Source organism: Hermetia illucens, chromosome 2 (genome assembly GCF_905115235.1).
Source record: "Hermetia illucens chromosome 2, iHerIll2.2.curated.20191125, whole genome shotgun sequence".
Taxonomy (NCBI): domain Eukaryota; kingdom Metazoa; phylum Arthropoda; class Insecta; order Diptera; family Stratiomyidae; genus Hermetia; species Hermetia illucens.
In genome coordinates, this window is record NC_051850.1 from 74,186,874 (window position 1) to 74,206,182 (window position 19,309).

Below are 19,309 nucleotides of genomic sequence, written 5' to 3' on the forward strand. Positions count from 1 at the left end.
AGTGCAAGACCTTCTCTCGCAGACCATCTATGAGAAGGGAATCGAAGCTGCCGTAATCAGCGAGTCTTATCGCAACAATAAGAACGGTGCCTGGACTGCAGATGAAACTGGCAAGGCGGCAATATGGGCGTTTCCAGAAGTTGGATTCATCAGGGCAAAAATAGCTGGTATCTATATATATAGTTGCTATGCTCCACCAAGCGCGACGAGAACAGAATTCGAAGGAATGCTAGGTATGCTAGTCGAAACCCCAAGATCATAGCTGGTGATTTCAACGCGTGGGCCGTTGATTGGGGCAGTCGCACTACGAACGCCAGGGGCCGTATCCTGCTCGAGGCTTTCGCGGAGCTAAATTTGGTGCTTGCCAACACGGGAAACGTTTCCACTTTTCGTCTGACATATGTGAGTACCACATTGGCGAGGAGAATGACATGGTTTGTCAGTGAGCATTATACTCACAGCGACCACCAGGCGATTTTCCTCCAGATCGAATATGGGCCATGCGTCGATATGTGTTCCCGTGAGGCTGGAAACCGGGGCTGGTCCGTGAAAGGGCTTGAGGAGGATGCATTCATAGAGATGCTATTGGGAGGCCAAAGTCCCGGTGGTGCGGCTACGGAAAAGGTAAAGCAAATGATGGGACGCATAACGGGAGCATGCGACGCTACTATGCCGAGGCGACGAGTTCTCGCAAAAAGGCGCTCAAACTATTGGTGGAATGAAGAGATCGCGGTGTTACGGGATGCATGTTTTCGTGCTAGAAGGAGATCTAGAGCAAGACCAGACTTCGACGAGAAACGGCTAGCATATGTGAACCTTCGAGGTAAGCTTAAGCAGGCTATACGGACCAGCAAGCGAGAGTGCTTCAAGGAGCTTCGCACAGAGGCAGATCAAAGCCCCTGGGGAACAGCGTACAGGATAGTTATGAAGAAGATGAGAGGCGAACACCACAATTGACCTGCCCGCATCTTCTGCTCGATATCGTGACGGCGCTCTTCCCCCGGATAAAGGGGAGCGCAAACAACACAAGCGAGCACTCGACGTCTACACCATACCTGCGGTAACTGAGGAGGAACTTACGCAAATTTGCCGGAGAATTGGTGATAACAAAGCACCCGGTCTGGATGCTGTTCCCAATAAAGCCCTTAAACTCGCTGTTAAGACCAGACCCGACTGGTTTATCAGCGTGTTTGAAACATGCATGATAGAAGGAGTTTTCCCCGACCGGTGGAAGAGGCAAAAACTAGTTTTGCTCCCGAAGCCGAATAAACACCCAGGACACCCATCATCATATCGACCAATTTGCCTTATCGACACGGCAGGAAAGATGTTCGAAAGGGTCATCTACAACAGACTGCTCCCTATCATCGAATACAAGGATAGACTATCAGAGCGACAATTTGGATTTCGTCAAGCCCACTCAACGATCGACGCCCCAGACGTTGTTTTGAAGCTGGCTCGAGACGCGATGTCGTCTAAAAAATGCTGTGCCGTAGTAACGTTGGACATCAAAAATGCGTTCAATTCCGCAAGCTGGGAGTGGATAAAAAGTTCACTGGCTAAAACGGGTGTCCCTAGTTACTTGACTAAGCTCCTCAACAGTTACCTTTCGGAGAGGACACTGTGGTACGACACGGATGAGGGATCCAAGCAGTGCACCGTCACCGCAGGAGTACCACAGGGCTCAGTGTTGGGTCCTCTCCTGTGGAACGTCATGTACAATGGGGTCCTTGTCCTTCCCGTGCCAAAGGAGGCCACGATAATCGGTTTCGCAGATGATCTAGCTGTGGTTGTCGTCGCGAAAGAACCTAAAGACGTTGAAATGTACGCTAACGAAACCATTAGCGCCATAAAAGCGTGGCTGGAGATGGTTCAGCTTGACCTTGCGGAACAAAAGACGGAGGCAGTCTTGATTACCAATCGTAGGAAGAGGAATACGATTAATATTCGCGTTGGTGGTCACGTCATCACTTCGAAGCCGGTTATCAAATACCTAGGAGTGATGATTGACGCTAAAATCAATTTCAAGGGACATCTGGACTATGCCTGTGAGAAAGCGGCAAATACCAGCGTATCATTAGCGCGGATGATGCCTAACATTGGAGGTCCAAGGTACAGTCGCAGATTACTTGTAGCCGGAGTGTTTCGCTCCACACTATTATACGCGGCACCAGTTTGGGACGAAGCATTAGCGTGTGAGAGTAATCGTAGGAGAGTGAATATGACTTACCGCTTAGTGGCGCTAAGGGTGTGCAGTGCCTTCAGAACAATATCAGGCGAGGCAGCGTGTGTTATTGCGGGAATGATCCCGATAGACATTCTGGCAAGTGAGACACACTGCCTGTACGAGACAAGGAAAAGGAATCCTCTTGAAAAGGATGCAGAATGCCGAAAGGCGGCAAGACGAGAGTCGCAGGAGAAATGGCAGAAACGGTGGAATGACTCGCAGAGGGGTCGCTGGACCCACACTTTGATTCCCCGTATTGAAGAGTGGATCCAGCGACGACACGGTGAGATTAACTACCATCTGACGCAATCCCTGTCAGGACATGGCGGTTACAGGAAGTACCTGCACCAATTCAGGCTGGATGATTCTCCCTTGCGTCCTGAATGTGGTTGCACACCTGAGGACCCGGAGCATGTTATGTTCCACTGTCCACGATTTCTCTCAGAAAGGAGGAGTCTAGAAGACTCCCTGAAAACCACTCTAAGCCCGCAGAACATCGTCGGGGAAATGTTGAAATCGGAGGGAAACTGGTGTGCGGTGAACACCGCCATCAAACGAATACAAGAGGAACTGGCAAGAGGGGAGCGCGCAAGGAGGACGCGAAGAACGGAAGGCGTGGTCGCGTAAAGCGCAGTCCATCCCGCGAAGTAATGCTTTGCGGCGGTCCCGCGGGGAGGGAAAAAGGAGAAAGTGGGGGTGGTTTTAGTGGGTGAGAATCCCACACGCTGCTGCAACCTGGCGCGGCAGTGTCTTTCTAAGATTTCCACCTCCATCCATAAAAAAAAAAAAAAAAAAAGACAGACAGACATCGAATCGATTCTAATAAGGTTTTGTTTCACACAATGAGTTTCTCGCGTTTAAAAATAGGACAAATTGTAAATTGACAACTGCGTTTTTTGCAAAGATCGTGGCGCGTCTGGTGAACGCATTGTATTCACCAAGCGAAGACCTGGAATGAAAGCGACAACTGCGTTTTTTGCAAAGATCGTGGCGCGTCTGGTGAACGCATTGTATACACTGCGGGCTCGGGTCGGTGAACAATCTTTACGGCGGATTTTGAAACATACAGCGGAGTGGCCCCGTTCACGAGTTGCTAGCGCAGTTCCCTACGGAGATAAAAGCCGATCTAATGTTGATCAGCAAGCAATACTGAAACAGGGACCCGGCTTCATGACACCTCGACTTATCGGATACCGCTGCTATCTGGGTTCGGGACGGCATTCGACTTCGTGTTCTTGCCCAAGGCCGAGGAAATGGTTTTGTCTGGATTCGGTGTTTAGGGATAACTTTTTTAAGCGTATACGCGCGTTTGACGCCCAATGAGACAATGCCGGATTTTCGGCTCAGCTGGACGCTTGAAGAACGCCGGGAGGTCACGGACTGACGAATTCTGGTGGGAGGTGACATTAATACTAGGGCCCTTGAATGAAGCCAGTCAGACTTCAAAGGGAAACGGTTTCTGGAAATGGCGGCGAGAACCAGGCTCGTAGTTTTAAACACCGGACCCACGCCAACGTTCTGGCGCCCAGGCTGCGAAGGAAGCACCTCTGATATAACTTTTGCATCGGAATCTCTGGCATTATCGGTGGACGAGTGGCGAGTTCTAAACGACTTCTCGGCAAGTAATTATCAGTACGCCGCGTTAGAATTGGTTGACCCAGCTTGCCCGCGTGCCCCAAATTGACCTCTTGCGTGCGGAACGTCGCGAGGATGAATATCGAGAAATTCGTCAAAGTTCTTGGAACAGGCAGAGTGGCGTGGGAGGGCGCTCTAATAAATTCGGTGATGAGCTTGGTAACGACATCGGGTAAGCCTCCATATCCCAGAGGGGCCCCAGCCGTGACAAGTCTTCTATGTACTGGGGGACGCCAGAAATTTCCGACCTACAAAAGGAGTGTCATAAGCTGTGCCGTTTGGCACAACGTTTAAACGCCAGCGAGGAGGCATGCGCCATAAAGGCAGAGTATAGATCAGCAAAAAGAAGACTCGGTCGGCAGAACTTAGTCAATGAGGTAAATGGGGACCCTTGGAGACTCCGTTATAAACTTGTCACACGGAAAATCGGAGCTATGCAAAAACCATGCATGCTAATCACCAACCATTGTACGGGCATTACTTTCCAGACTTCCCGTATTCCCCGGATTGATGTCAGCAGCACGGATACCGTTGAGGATTGCCCCCTTTTCACAATAAGAGAGCTCGAATAAGCAGTTCTAACGATGAAAAACAAGAAGTCCTGATGGTATCCAGGCGGAAGTTTACAAGGTGGTGTTCCGCCAACGGTTAGACTTGCTCAAGGCGTTCGACGCTTGCCTGAAGGAGGGCATTTTTCCTGGTCACTAGAAAGTGGCGAGACTCGCGCTAATTACCAAAGCAGAAGGAGCTGCATGCGCTTTATCGAGCCCAGGTACAAAGCCCCCGACCTCGACGAATAGTGCTCCTCACAACGACTGATGTCAGAAACGCTTTCAATTCCGTAAGATGGACAGATATACTAGGTACATTAGAAAACTCATTCCACGTGCCAAGCTATCTCTTACGTATATTGAGGGATTATTTGAAAGACCGCTTATGACTCTATGAGACGTAGCTTTATGCAGACACAGAGGAGCTCTCTCCAGACAACATTGTCAGAGAGATGATGTGGAGCGCTAGTCGATGGAGTCATGTTACGCACTATGTTCGGGCTCTTCTTGTTGTGCACAAGATTGACCTCGACCGGCGGAGAGATCGATGACAAGAGGTTCCTCGCATTAACACCCCTCTTCCGCCTCTCCCATTGCGTTGGTGAAAAGAATTCCCCGAACTTAAGGCTCCCAACACCGGATAAGCGGGAGGGCTAGGCCGAAGTAATGTATCAAATGGTTCTGAATAGGTCTTTGAAGACAAGGAGGCGTTTAGTTGTTAGTGTCCGACGGCAACTGTTGCGTTACTCCCAAAACAAATCCGAATACCGCACGTTTTTCCATTCGTATGTAGCGACAAATCCAACATATTCCTTCATATTTTTTCATAATAGAAAATATACCGTACATACGTAAAAAAGAAACTATACATATACCATACATGCAGCTTGTACATATATTTCCAATTTACTTCGTGCACAAAAGCATACATATCTACATATATAGTACGTATATTGAATATCGCTGGTTTAATGTATAAATATATCTATTTGAATTAGACACTACTCGGGAAGTTCATTAGCAACATGTGTCCGTCTGAGTAAATGACTAAAAAACTAAAACAAAACACTTCTTTGCGCTCCCCATTCAAATGAACTCACTTTGTTGTGGTATTGACGAATTGATATCTGATGATGACGCCATACACATTGTAGAATGCCAAATTTCCCCCTCGACAACTTTGTTAATAATAATTTTATTTAATGAAATTGTGCCTTTATGTTATCCCTTACATCAATGCCAAATTACGTTATCCCTTACATCAATGCAAATTTTGTACTTCTAGGATGAACTTTAGGGGGTTCCCGGGTAAATTTCTCAAACTCAACATAAAGTAATGATGGCTATATGTAAAGGGATTCACAGACCACATCACCTTACCAAATTTCGTGACAATTGGGTTAGCCGTTTTCTAGTAAATTGGGTGTGATACACAGATAGACATTGACTCGATTTTAAAAAGGTTTTGTCGCTTCCTCCAAACTACAATTTTTAGTTTTAAACGTAAATATATATTTCGGGAGCGACTTACCCCCTTCATCAACACAAAGCTGCTGAAAACAATTGCGATTATACGATCCTCTTATACTATTCACTAATTACTTAAATTACTTTTGAATTTTTTTTAAACTATCAACCTAATTACCGCGGCGAGTCTTATTAATTTCGCGGAGCAGTCACCTGAATCTGTGTTTAATAATCGCGTCGCGTCTTCTCTCAAAATTTCTAAACTTTCCCAAGAATCCAAGGTTGTCTTTCAGTTCGCATGAGGCAAGTGTTCAAGATTTTTCCGTTGAATGGTATGGCCTTCTTCGAATATATGCGCTGCAGCTGATGATCGTATGCATGACTTTTGTTTCCGAACACTACTTACCGCTTCCTTGATGTGTTCATTAAATCTAGTCGTTATCAGGCGTTTAGTCTGTCCTATCTATATCTTATTCCAATCGCTATTCCCGCTTTTTTCCTCCGCCGACAAAAGATCCTTAACGCTTCCATCTATCACTTTCAGCCGAAACTTTTTTATCCAATTCATGATATTGTTAAATAGGTAGGAATACGGGATACTTATTCGCCTCGTGGTGGCCTCCTTATGCTGCGAGAATAATGTTGTATAGGCATGGCCATTGTGTTGCTTGATTTTCTTTACGATCAGCTTTTCCATAGTTTGAGAATTATACCCATTCTTAATAGCGGTATTAATAATATGCTGTCGTTCCTTATTGAAGCAGTATTCCGAAAGAAGGCATGTGATCAGTTGGTGAATCATGCAATTATAGTCTGCAATTTTTTGGGAAAATGTGATGTTGCTGGTATCGTTCTCTGCGTTGCTGTAGGGTTACTGTATATTTCGAACTTAAGCTTCCCGCTAGAGTTGACGATATTCACAGCTAGGAAGAGTAGAGTCCCATCTTTTTCCACCTCTAGTGTAAACTCGATTTTATGATGATGTCGATATCGTCTCTTTTAACAATCGCAAATACGTTGTCTACATACCTTAATCATACTTTAGGCATTATTCACCTCGAATCAATTTCTTGTTCGATTGATGACATGAACCTTTCAGTGAGTAACGCCGTGAAGGGGTTCCCCATCTCTACTCCTGAAGTAGTTTTATAGAATCTACCCCAAAACTTAAAACAGTTTCCGTTCATGCAGAGCCTGGCGAGGTTTGTATAAATTCGAATTTTTCTTCTCCATTCTGGGCCAGATCCAAATTGACTCAGCGATCTTTCGAGTCCGAAAATTAATTCTTTCACTGCCGTGTTGGGAAACAATGCCTTCACGTCGAACGACACCAACACCTCGTCCTAACCCATCCTCTCATCGTCGTCCCAAGCGACTGGCACGCATTGATCAACCACTTGGCGATGTTGTACGTCGGTGAGTTCAAGTCGGCAATGATTTTTCGCATCTCGTCCCCTTTTTGAAAATTTTCGGATTCGGGAAGCAGGTTGTTTTGGAATTCGAAGAAATTTCCACTCTCCAGTTTCCGACAAACAGCCTGGTCATACGTATCTTTGTCCATAACGACAACGTTGTTCCCCTTGTCCGCTTTAAGAAAATATAGCGGTTTATCATGAAGTTCGCGTATTGTTTTTAAATCGCGTTTTTAGCGGCGCATTATTCCGAATGGTCTTACTTATACCCGAACGAATATCATCCTTAGCGTCCTTATCCAAAAATGTTATACCTGCCTCGACAACCTTAGTGGGTGGTACCGCGAACACAGGACCGTTATTAACAACTTCATTTCGTTACGCTGGACTACAAGTAGCAGACGAAAATCAACTCTCTTAGAAACAGTACCCAACCAGAAGACTGAGTTCAACAAATTGTTGAGGATGAAGAAAATAATTACGAGGAACAATAAGAATATCCAATTTTTATAGAAATGCTTCAAATCCGGCGTAATACCGAAGTTCCATCGCATTAAGATGAAATCGGGTCGCGTTAATAGTTAGAGTTAGAGCTGTAATACGTCACCGTGACTCTTAATTCTCTGTACGCTAAACAAAATAACATCGCGTTATGGACATACAGCACTCACCTCAAGATGGCAAAAGAAGCCGCAGAATCGGATCTGTCAATCGAGCAAATAACCGCGAAACTACACCGGGCTTTTGAGTGTGAAACTATAAAGAGACGGCACATTCTAAATAAAAAATTGTCCACCCAGGAAAAACGAATTGAGTCCGCAGGCAAATAGTAATAACATCGCGCATATTCATAACTACGTAAGAAACAAAACGGCAATTAAACTGACCGATAACTAACGGTCTTGCGTTCGTGGTGTAACCAATTAAGGTTATCGACGAAACTGTAGGTAACATCGACTCAGGTATAAAATTATTGGGTACAGACACTAATGATGGAATTGTTTCGGGTATAAGTTCGGAATAACACGCCGCTAAAAAATTGTAAACGCGATTTATAAACAATACGCGATCTTCGTAATAAACCGCTATATTTTCTCAAGGCGGACAGGGGGAAAAAAGGCCTTGTTATAATAATAATTATCGTTGGTGCAACAATCCCATTCCGACCCCGCTTGTGAATGGGACAAAGAAGAAAAAGAAGTTGGTGCAACAATCCATATTGGATCAACGTCTTGAAGTGTTTTAGAGCACTTCATTTAAGATCATTGCGGTACACTGTAGGAGACAATGTGGTCAGCATTGCGCTCGTTCGAGATTAATAATCTGATTTGACTCAGGTACTCATTCACTGCTGAGTTGACTGGTATCCGACGTCAAATCACGATACAAATTCCACTGTCACCAAGTGAGATTTGAACCGGGACCTTCCGTACGACCGCCTTGAGCTCTAACCACTCAGCTATCCAGACACGTTGTCGTTATGGACCAAGATACTTATCTCATACTTATGACCAGGTTGTTTTCGGAAACCGGAGAGTGGAAACTTCTTCGAATTGCGAAACAACCCGCTTCCCAAATGTATCAAAAGGGTCGATGGAGCGTTGAAGGAAGCTAGTATGGTATTCCCAAACATTGGGCGACTTGGAATGCCTAATCCTGCGTTTCCAAGAATCAGATGTCAACCGAAAATCCACAAGGAGGGGACGAGATGCGAGAAATCATTGCCGATCGAATTCACCGACGTAAACATCGCCAAGTTGATCAATGAGTGCCAGCCGCTTGGGACGACGATGAGAGGATGGGTGAGGACGAGATGTTGGTGTCGTTCGACGTGAAGGAATTGTTTCCCAACACGGCAGTGAAAGAGTTAATTTTCGGACTAAAAATCGCTGAACCAATCTGGATTTGGCCCAGAATGGAGAAGAAAAGTTCGAATTTATGCAAACCTTGCCAGGCTCTGCATGAGCGAAAACTATTTTAAGTTTTGGGATAGATTCTATAAAACTACTTCGGGAGTAGAGATGGGGAACCCCTTGAAGCTGTTACTCACTGAAAGGTTCATGTCATCGAACAAGAAATTGATTCAAGGGGAATAATGCCTAAAGTATGATTAAGGTATGTAGACAGCGTATTTGGGATTGCGCGATTGCGATTGATTCTAAGAGACGATATCGACATGGGCATCTCCTCTATAAACGAGATTCCTCATAAAATCGAGTTTACACTAGAAGTGGAAAAAGATGGGGCTCTACTCTTTCTAGATGTGAAAATCGTCAACTCTAGCGAGAAGCTTAAGTTCGAAATATACAGTAACCCTATAGCAACGCAGAGAACGATACCAGCAACATCACATTTTCCCAAAAAATGGCAGCCGGCTTCAATAAGGGACGACAGCATATTATTAATACCGCTATTAAGAATGGATATAATCCTCAGACTATTGAGAAGCTGATCGTAAGGAAAATCAAGCAACAAAATAGGCATATCTATACAATACTATTCTCGCAGCATAAGACGGTCGTCACGATGCGAATAAGTATCCCGTATTCCTACCTATTAACAACATCATGAATTGAATAAAGAAGTGTCACCTGGAAGTCGTAGGTTCGAGTCGTTCGTCTACCTTCTTACTGGGAAGCGTCAAGGATCCTTTGGCAGCGGAGGAAAAAAGCGGGATAAACCGAATAACGTGCAGCGATTGTAATAAGGAATCAAGAAAGCGGTAAGTAGTGTTCGGAAACAAAAGTCATGCATAAGATCAACAATTACAGCGTGCATAGTCGAAGAAGGCCATACCATTTAACGGGAAAATCTTGAGCACTTGCGTCATGCAAACCGAACGACAACCTTGGACCCTTCGGAAAGTTTAGAAATTTTGAGAGCAGATGCGGCACGATTATTAAACACAGATGCAGATAACTGCCCCTCGAAATTAATAAGACTCGCCGAGTCACGTCAGTTTTCACGAGTTACTTTTATTCATAATTAGTCTACTTTATGAAAAATAGGGAAATTTGTTTGACGTTTCATATCAATCACAAAACTCGTCGTATCACAATATTTTTTTTGTTTACTTAATAAATGTTTAATTAGTATTTCGTTGCACTTTCTTTTGCCTTAATTACGGCTCGAATCCTCGCTGGCATTGATAAAATAAGATTCTGCAGTATCTACAGGTCAACTTCATCATTCCACGTTCTTAAGAGAATTAAATCAAGCTAATGTTGGCCTTTCGGCTTCTGTTCAGCTATATTTTTCTTCATTAGTGCCCACAAATTCTCTATGGGTTTTTAATCCGGGCTGTGCCTGGGCCAAGTCAGCTGCTTTGCTGAGCTTTCGGCCAGAAAGTTGCACACCTCCAAAACAAACAAGGTCAAATAATTGGAAATCTTTCAATATTTTTTTTTAGCTACAGAAAACAAAAAAAAATATTGCTTACAATATGGGACCTGTTACATAGCGCAGAATCGTCCTGAAAAATTATCCCACTTGAATACTGATATTGCTCTTCAATGCAAAGTATCAGATGATTCCAAGATTCGTTTATAGACTGTATCATTGACTCTTCCATCAATTAATGCATGTCCTTTCACACCATAGTACGAAAAGCAGCCCCAGCTCATCCTCCTCACCGACTGGCGCACTGTGGTCTGAATGGACTCGCTCACTTGATCTTCTCCATACGTGGTGGATCACATCCGATCCAAAAATATTAAAGTGGGATTCATCGGAGAATATAACAGTTTGCCATTGTTCCCGGATCAAATTTTCGTGCTCCTTTAAAAAAAGTCTTCTTTGCCTCCAACGAACTGTGAGTGCATCAGTTTCTGTCCCAATGGCATCCTTGAGCTCTTTTTAATGCCTGATGAACTTTTGAACCGATCCTGCAGGCGGAATCTCCGCGCCAGCCTCTCTTCGGCAGATGTATTCTTTCTCGGCCTTCCAGAACTCTGTTTCCGGGCAGTAGACCCAATGGCCCAATTTTTTTTTTTAAATCAGCTATAGAGAACTGATTAAAGTCCAAAACGACCGCTATTTGTCGGGTGCTATATTTTTTATGAAATAAAATTAAAGAATTCACTGAGCCACAGTGTTGGGTTCCAGCTCTTCGCTTTCCAGAGCTGAGATGCGATGTCGTCAGATTCTGTTGCTTTCCCCGATTTCAATTTATTGCCTCCTCGACTTCAGTTGCGCTGACTGGTGGAACTGCTCCAAATGTCGGCAATGATTTTGGAAGTGGAGGATGTGCAAATTCTTCAGTTAAAATCTGCTCGAAGTATTCTCGCCAACTATCCGTTGCGTCCTGGCGGTTGGTAAGCAAAGTACCGTTCTTGTCATTAGCGCAACAGAAGTAATCGATATCGTGTGTGCGTTCATTACGGCTTTTAGCAAGTCGATACAGATCTCTCTCGCCATCCCGAGTGTCCAGTTTATCGTAAAGATTTTTGAAACCGTTCGCTCGGATGACAGCGACCGCTTTCTTTGCTTCCCGGTTGGCATTCTTATAAATTTGCCAAATTACCAGGTGTTTTATCGTCGAGAAATTTGTGGTAGAGGCGTTTCTTTTCACGGACCTTCATTTCAACATCATCATTCCAAAGCCAAGTATCTCGGTTAATGTACCGCTTACCCGGTTTGGTGACCCCGAGGGTTGCAGAGGCCGCTTTGTGGATCGTGTCTTTCATTTGGTTCCATGATTCTTCTACATTCGTAATGGTTAGTAATCGTATGAGTGAGACCGTTTCTTCTTTCTTCTCACCAAATCGCCACCATTTAATACGCGGCGGGCCAGTGCGTTCCTCACGCTGTTTTATCGGTGGCTTAATTCACAAAACGGCAATCAACGGCCGATGTTGAGGTGCGATGGTCTCATAGGGAACGACTTTGCAATCAGTGACAGTGGTAAAATGTTGGCGTCTTATGAAAATATAGTCGATTTGCGTCTTACTGTTCGCACTATAAAATGTAGGAAGATGAGACAATCGTTTGATGAACCATGTATTCATAAGTTAAGTACAAGGTCAGGTCAGGCTCGCCACCCGCATTGCGCGCTCCGAACCCCTTTCCGCCATGGCACCTGTTACCGTTTGCCTTTTCACCCACATGACCATTAAGGTCGCCGGCAATGATTATATATTCGTCAGCAGGCACGTGACAAGTCTCTTTCATCGAGAAGTTGCCAGAAGGCATCTTTCTCGGCATCAGGTCGACCTGTCTGTGGTGCGTACGCGGTGAAGAAGTGAATAGTGCGATTAGCTGATATGATCATCAAATCGTTCGACTTCTTTAATGGCATCACGGAAACTCTTTACTTTATTTAGAAATTTTTTGTGAAGAATTGGATAAAGATACAAACACGAATTTTTCACCAGATTTAATTTTTCCAGCCCGATCGCATAGTTCGTTAATGAAATACAGAGGAATTTATAGGCCCATTTCCAAAAAAAGGTGTTTTTTGCTGCCACGCTAGAGGGCGCTGCGATCATCTTAAAGAAAAGGGTAAATGGCATGTCATGTTAAACTTTTTTTTGTGAATTTTGGTGCCCATACTAAAGAGGCTTCACTCCAGGCAAATCAGCAACAGATCAGATTTTCTCTCTGCGGGAAGCGATGGAAAAACTGTTGGAATATGGACAACAGTTGCACCATCTGTTCATCGACTTTAAAGCCGCCTATGATAGCGTAGCCAGGGTAAAACTGTACACGGCCATGAGAGATTTCGGTATCCCGACGAAATTAATAAGACTGACTAGGCTGATCCTGACCAATGTGCGAGGCCAGATAAAAGCAGCAGGATCACTCTCAAGACCATTCGACATCAACAACGGTCTACGACAAGGGGATGCGCTATCATGCGTCCTCTTTAACCTGGCCCGAGAGATCGTTGACAATTTCTCCTATCTAGGGTCGAAAATCACAACCGATAACAGCTACGATGATGAAAACCGCGCACGGTTGTTGTCAGCCAACAGAGACTATTTCAGCTTACAAAGACTGTTTCGCTCGAAACGTCTCACCATAGAGTCAAAGCTCTTACTGTACAAAACTATGATCTTGCTAGTCCTCATGTATTCCTCGGAAACTTGTGTTCCTAGCAAGAAAAATTGTGAACTCTTGGCCGCGTTCGAGAGAAGAATCCTCCGAAGAATTTTTGGCCCTCTACATAAGGATGGACGATTCCGTAGGATACACAATGACGAAATCTATGAGCGATACCATGACCGTCCGGTTGTGGATAAAATCTGGCTCAATAGGTTACGGTGGGCGGGTCACTTAATCCGTATGGATGAAGATGATCCCACCCGGAAAGTCTATAAGGGCAATATCTATGGTAGAAAATGAAAATGAGGACGAGGCAGACCGTGCCTAAGATGGAGCGATGGCGTAGGTCAGGACGCCAGACAGCTTTTAGGGATATCGAATTGGTGGACCTCGGCGCAAAACCCGGATGTCTGGAGTTCCTTATTAAGGCAGGTCTAGACCGGATACCGGTTGTTGCGCCGTTGATGATGGTGAATTTCGAGAAAAAAGCATTTAAACAAGTCGAAATACCGGAAGCTCGCGCTTCGGGTATAAAGGTTTTGTGTTCATCTTATGTAACAAATTTCAACGCACATTTTTCTATCCGTATATAGCTACAAATCCAACATAATCCTTCATATTTTTCCAAACTACGAGACATACGTACATATTACAGCCGTAGATATTACGCTCAACCTAAACAAACAAACTGTACACATATACGCACGTATATAAATTGATCGTACCCATATTTCCCATTTACTTCTTATGCCTATCTGAATTAAGCACTACCCGCAAAGTTCATTAGCACGCCTATACTATATGCCTACATACGCACATGTCTGGTTGGAGTAATTGATATTCATATATAAATGACTAAAAAACTAAAACAAAATAATTCTTTGCGACCCCATTCATAAGAACTCATTTCGTTGTGGTATTAACGAATTGATATGTGATGATGACGTCACGCAGGTTATAGAGTACACGAAATTCACAAAAAATTGTGAAGTTTCACCCCCTATAACTTTGTTAATAATAGTTGGATTTTCTTCAAACTTGACCAAATTGTGCATTATGTTCTTCATTACACGCATGCTAAATTTTATACTTCCGGGATGAACATAAGGGGGGTGCCGGGTAAATTTCTAAAATATGGAAATATACTATTATTAACTTTATTTCTGCAGATATCGCAACCGGATATATTTTGAGGCCTAGATTTCGTAAGGATGCAACACTGTATTTTTATTCAGATTTTTCGGTTGGATAAGATCTGAGAACGGGACCTGTTACACTTTTTGGGGGTCATATTTTGAGCCCTCACTCCCCTGTGTTTCACCCAACATCAAATATTGAACCAGCTTCGAAAAGTACTAATTGAGACCTTTCATTTGATATCCCACATGGCTACATTCTGTAAAAAAAAAATTTACACCCTCCATTCACATGTATGGGGAGCCCCCCCTTAAACTTAATACAAGATGGCGCCACTTACTGCATGTAAAGGGAACACCAGATTACATACTCTCACCAATTTTCGTGACAATCGGTCTACCCGTTTCCGAATAAATCGGGTGTGACAGACCGACAGACAGACAGACAGACGGACAGACAGACACCGTCTCGATTCTAATAAGGTTTTGTTTCACACAAAACCTTAAAAGGGCTAGGGAGAATTAGATTCTTCTTGAATGGAATTTTATTATTTCACTCGAATTTCAATTATTCTCGTTAATTATGACGTCAGCATCTTATTTGTATGGCTTAGAATGCTGTTAATTAGCACGAAATTGATAAATTTGAACTGCTATAACTTTCCCACTAATAGTTGGATTTTCATGAAACCTGGCATGCGTATGCACGAGGCTGTCCTCTATGTCGGTGCAAGATTTAGTACACTTAGGATGAACTTAAGGGGAGTTTTTTAGTCTATTTCTAAAAGTTGATAATATACTATTAGTAAATTTTTTGAGCAGATACCGGAATAGGATATCTCTCGAAGATTAGATTTCACATAAGTGTTTTACACAAAATCTTAAAAAGGGCTGCAGATAAATAGATTCTTCATAAATGTGACTTTAATATTCCACGCGAATGTCAATTATTCCGGGTAATTATGATGTCAGCATCTGATTTGCATGGCTTTGGAAGCGGTAAACTCGCTCGAAATTGCTAAGTTTTAATTGCTATAACTTTGGCGTTAATTGCCTGATTTAGCACGTATATACGAAATATTGTCCTCTATGCTGGTACAAAATTCGGAAGTCCTAGGATGAATCTAAGGGGGGCTTTTCAGTAAATTTCTAAAAAGTAGTAATGTACTATTAGTAAGTTTATTTGAGCAGATATCGGAATGGGACATATTTTGAGGCGGCTACATCAAATCGCGAATATTAACAGAATATCACAGCTTGCAGAGAAAAGAACGAGAGCTTTTCTACGCAGATGTAAGTCGGTAAAGAACCCGCTAATTGCATCTTTCTCTAATTATTGCTAAGGTATACATTATTAGAGTTAGTTTAGGCTAGTAATAGGTATAAGTTTAGGTCGTAAGTTGCAAGCTAGGTTTTTTTTAAATTTTCCTAGGGAATTTTGAGAATTGAAGCGATTGCACTTATTAAGATTGTTTATACTGCACAACTTACCATAGTTGAAAAGACTTAGTCTGTATCACTTAAATATTGATTGTATCTGAACATGAATTGATTTACACTAATAAAGCTATCAACATCCAACATCCTAGCACGTATATTCGAAATATTGTCCCCTATGCTGGTGCAGGATGAATTTAAGGGGGGTTTTTCAGTAAATTTCTAAAAAGTAGTAATATACTATTAGTAAGTTTATTTGAACGGATATCGGAATGGGACATATTTTGAGGCCTAGATTTCATCTAGGCGCACCACCCTGATTTTTTTCGGATTTTTAGGTTGGGTAGTTTCCGAAAATGAGTCCTGTCTCACTTCAAGTGCGTACATTTTGACTCCTTACTCACGCACTTTGCAATTTATGCCAAAACTAATATCAGTTTCGGAAAGTACAAATCGAGACCTTTTATTTGATACCCTACACAACTATATCCAATAAAAAAAATTGTTGAATCCCCCCTTTGCATGTACGGGGAGCCCCCCTTTAAACTCCACCTAAATTTATGCCACTCACTGTATGCGTGGGATTTCATAGTTCCCATCTGTCCACCAAATTTCGTTCGGATCGGTTTAGCCGTTTTGGAGAAAAATGGATGTGACAGACAGACAGACAGACAGACATTGAATCGATTTTAATAAGGTTTTGTTTTACACAAAACCTTGAAAATGGGATGCAATTTTTAGCCATAACACCTTAACTGACAATTAATCTGCTATACCTAGTCCATAAACCTTACGTTTCTTGAAGAAACACTTGTACAGACTTCGCTTCGATTCCTGTCCTTTTAGCGAAGACATTCGGACCGATAAATACGAGCTTTACTACGGCGATCGACATAAATCTGGCATGTGACTTATTACGTGTTTAACACTATAATTTCCGAACGACTTCGAAAATCAAAAAATCACTTTGCCCATATATTCAACACTATCCATGGTGCATTGAGACAAAGAGGGGATCTGATTTCCAACCGTATGGGCATATGGTGTCCGGATAGCCGAGCGGTTAGAGCACCAGGCTATGATATGGAAGGTCGCGTTCAAATCTCCCTGGTGGCAGTGGGATTTGTATCGTGATTTGACGTCGGATACCAATCGATTCAGCTGTGAATGAATACCTGAGTCAAATCAGGGTAATAAGTTCGGGCGAGCGCAATGCTGACCACATTGCCTCCGACAGTGTGTTATAATGTACCGTTACGGTCTTGAATGACGTGCTCTAACCAAGGCCCTGATCCAATATGGATTGTTGCGCCTACGATTATTAATATTATCACTTTCACCCAGTTCTGTTTTATTGCGTCTTTTCTCACAAATAAAGATGATAGCGCAGAGAATGATGACATCCGCTCGGATTTCTATAAAGGGTGTCCAAGGCCGCAAGTTGTCCTTTAACACAGACGAATGTTGAGTCCGATGAATGATCAGCGTTTCCACATTCAGTCGCGGTACATTTATATTCACCATACTACTATTTATTCTCATTAAGGTACTGTTTAATTCTATTTCTGTTAAACTTGGTGTTTTGTTACTTTTACAGCGAATTAATTAAACACGGGACATTCACAATACACGAAATTGAGAGGATCTCTCAAAATTTTCTCGCGTCCTTTCGCAACGATCGTACGACTGCAGCAGCCTCAGCTTTTCGTTGCTGTCATTTTCACAACAGCGCCATGAGATTTCAAGGCCTGGCACTTTTGAAACGCAATTTCAACTACGAAATAATCTAAAGTAAGCCTCACTTACTCACTCAGTAATCTCCTCTGCTGTTTTTCCCTTTCTCCGCGGAACGACGCGTCCCATTCCACCAACTTTTTTCCCAAAATGGGCGAGTCTCCGCCAACGCTAGGTGTCAAAAGCCAAGCAATTTCGCGCGGCAGAGCGAGGTAGTGATGCCACAAAAATAAAAATTCCTTCTCCGCAGCCAAAGTTCGAAGACTTAAACCCGAAGTATCAAATTTGACTTTTCAAACTCCGAATGCAGGCCAGAAAAATTCATCAACATAACAACTCCTTCTTATAATCGAGCATCGATGACGTTTTCGACTGAAAACTAGATGGCTTTCTCATATCTTCTATCTTACTCTAAATCACTGAGGAAGGAGAAAATTGAGTCCTGAAATACATATCTGCAATAAGGAAAGCTATCTTCGAAGTCAATCTTTTACTTGAAACTTTGGCTACCTAACCACGTCCTAATTCAAACCATTTGTTCATATTTTTGTCAAACTCCAAGCTATATGTAAATACATACAGATATAAATATTATGTTCACAAACAAATATTGCTATTATCGAATACTATATTCGTATGTAAACTGATCGTACGCATATTTCCGATTTACTTCGTGCGCAAGAGCATATATACATAGATATACAGTACGTATATTGTATACTGCTGGTCCTAATGTATAGACGTGCATATCTATCTGAATTAAACACTACTCCCAGACTTCATTAGCATATACATCCATATAATAATAAGCTAAGCTAAAAAGTTTGCCTATTCGTTACAAACATATTAAAATGCACTAAGTTCACATACAATTTAGAAAGCGTTCACCTTCTGTAACTTTGTTTTATTTCCTTCAAATTCCCCAGAATGCTCAATATTCTCATTCTGATGCCAAATTCTGGGTTGAATTTAAGGGGAATTTCGTATCGATGCATGTGATTTTTCGGTTGGATAGGTTCCTAATTGTCTTAGATTTCACCCAACATTAAAAATAGTTCTGAAAAATACTAGCTGAGCCTTTTAATTAAATATCGCACATTGCCATTTCTGTGAAAAAAAGTGTGCACCTTTATTTTGCATATATGGGGAGCCCTCAAATTAAACGGAAAATGGGGCTTGTGTGATTAAACACCGGATCCACGTGAACGGTGCAGCGTCCAGGTTGTAAGGAAAATATTTTCAACGTAACCTTCGCGTCGAAATCAGGTGGCGAGTGCTGGAATGCTATTCAGCAAGCGACCAGTTGACAGTTGCAATCGAAGCCACCGAGGATTGCCCAAGTTTTCTCCATAAGCGAGTGGGAAAAGGCAGTTCTCTCTATGAAAAACAAGAAGGCGCCAGGACCCGATGATATCCTGTCAGAGATACAAAAACTGAGACTCCAAAACCGTGTAGACCTACTGATTAGCAAAGGTAATGAATTCCTTGAGCTGCCACCTGCATATCGGCCACAAGAGACAGATAGGTTGTGTGGCTCATTGACAACTTAATACGTGGCTAAATCGAAAGTATGATGAGACTTACTATTCCTTCCTTAGCTGCTAAGTGGACACGGAAGTTTTCACGGCTCCTGCCTGCTCCTGATGTTGGTTTTTTTTTTGGACCACG

At 42.9% G+C, this 19,309-nt stretch overlaps 1 protein-coding gene across 8 annotated transcripts in view; it reads right to left on the bottom strand.

The window, feature by feature from the left end:
- LOC119647923 (nuclear distribution protein nudE homolog) overlaps positions 1–19,309 on the bottom strand; it is a 105,350-nt gene that overhangs the window by 74,293 nt on the left and 11,748 nt on the right. The gene's annotated exons all lie outside the window — the stretch shown is intronic.